Source organism: Oryza sativa, chromosome 6 (assembly GCF_034140825.1).
Source record: "Oryza sativa Japonica Group chromosome 6, ASM3414082v1".
Classification (NCBI taxonomy): Eukaryota; Viridiplantae; Streptophyta; class Magnoliopsida; order Poales; family Poaceae; genus Oryza; species Oryza sativa.
In genome coordinates, this window is record NC_089040.1 from 1,480,882 (window position 1) to 1,483,042 (window position 2,161).

Sequence of the window (2,161 nt, forward strand, 5' to 3'; positions counted from 1 at the left end):
TCGCCGTGTGCACGCCGCCGTCGCCGCCCGAGCTCGGAAGCGCCGCTCGTCGCCGGCCTCGCTCGGCGTAGTTCCGCCCAATCCGACGCTAGCATCGGATTCTCGTAGCCGCGTAGATGCTCTCGCCGCCAGGAATTGGCCCCTCGCGACCTCGTCGCCGTTTTCCTCTTCTCCCGCCGCCGGTTGCCGCCGCCGCGATTCGCCGCCGTCAAGCTCCCTCCGGCGAATCCGAGCCGTTGGCTCGTCTCCCCTCGTCACGTGCAACCGCCCGGTGTGCTCGCTTTTGCCCGTATCACCGTGGTTCGCCCCGTCGCTCGCCGCTGTCGACCGCCGTCCGTTCCGGCCGGCGTCGTCGTCTACCTCCCGCCGGCCCGCGTGGCAGCCACGTAGGCGCCACGTCGGTGCCAGCTGTCACGCCCGGAATTTCTATCCAAAATTCCAAACGCTTACATGTGTGTGAACCCTCGTCCAGGAATCAGCCGAGGCACACAATAACAAATTGATAATAGAGTACAAATATTACTCTAATTAATAAGCGAATAAAATGTCATTACAGAGGTAGATAGTTCCTCTCAATCAATAAAGATCTAAGCAGCGGAAAATAAATAAACGGCGCAGACGGCTCCACTCCACAGGCAGCTTGACCAAGGCTACACCTAATCCTCCACACCATCAGCCTCATTGCAGAACTCTTCCTCTGATGAATGATTGCAAGGTGAGTATATGACATACTCAGCAAGCCACGCAGCAAATATGCAAGTGCACAGGATAACAAAGGATGGCATAATAGGGTTGCATTTGCAAAAGCAGCATTTAGCAAACATTTGAGAATTTGATAAAACAGTTAAGTAATTAAACAATATTAATCCAACGCTATACAACATACCCTGTTGTATAGGCCCAACCATTCTGAACAACCACCCCGGCTGCACAGTTCTATCTCCAAACCAGGAATATACCATTCCAAACCAGGAGCTAATCAAATTATTACCAGTTAAAGCATCTTTTATAATGATGAGAGGTGTGAGACTAATCACGAAAGACATTGTTAGACCCGCCCATAACCGCGGGCACGGCTATTCGAATAGTTTTACTCTGGCCAGAGGTGTACCACTGTACCCACAAGACACAACCCCACATCATGTCACCATGTGCCTCAATACCACCACGGTATCTCGGAAAGGAGTTGTGACAATACCCCTCGCATAACACAATCCATTGCAGCGCACCTTCCTGGATCATAATCACCCCCTTATAAACAAGGCATGGACTCCCCAGCGACCCCCGTGGGCTTATCTCCGCCACTTCTCAGTCTGGTGCCCCGCAATGAACCATGCTATACAAAAGATAAAGCCGTTGCCCATGCTGGCTTGTGGTTGGTACGATAAATGTTTCACAACCGAAACTCGTGAACCGGTCCTTAATTGTCATGAGCACGACCATCAAAACCATGTGCTCACAACCCACCATTACCAGGTTTTAGTTGGCACATTAATTAATTAACTAATCACGATTGACCATCGTGAACTATCAATAAGCCATCATGAAATATTAGTAAGTCATTAGTTATCCCGAATGTGTACTAATGTTTCTAAGCAGGGCTAAGCAATTATATCTAATATCTAGTTGAACCAATATAAATAAAGCTCAACTAGTCAAATTGTAATAACCCAAGGTATCAAGGAATAGAGTAATCAATGCAAACAGGCCATAACAAAGGAACAGGTTCACACCACCCGGTGACATTCGAAAATAAATGCACAGTTGAAATAAATAGAGAATTTAAATATAGGATCAACATGCTCAAAGGATTGTGTTTAGGATCTGTGTGACTTGCCTTGCTGGCCTTGGAACTCTTCAAACTCTTCTTCTGCGAAAACGGACTCTCCGGAAACGACGGAATCTAAGCAGAAAAGAGCAAAATCACCAAAACAGCACATAAACAAGCATGAACAGTACATGTGGATATTTTTAATGTGTAGATCTCAATTTTAGAAAAATATAGAGACTTGAACCAACTAAATCGGAGCTAAGATGAATTAGTTATGAATTTTTAAAGATTAAATCGGATTAAAACACTTAAATCGGTTTAAATTGAATTATGACGCAATAATGAATTATTTTTGAAAAGGAAAAGGGGATTTATTGCGTCAGCGGGCTA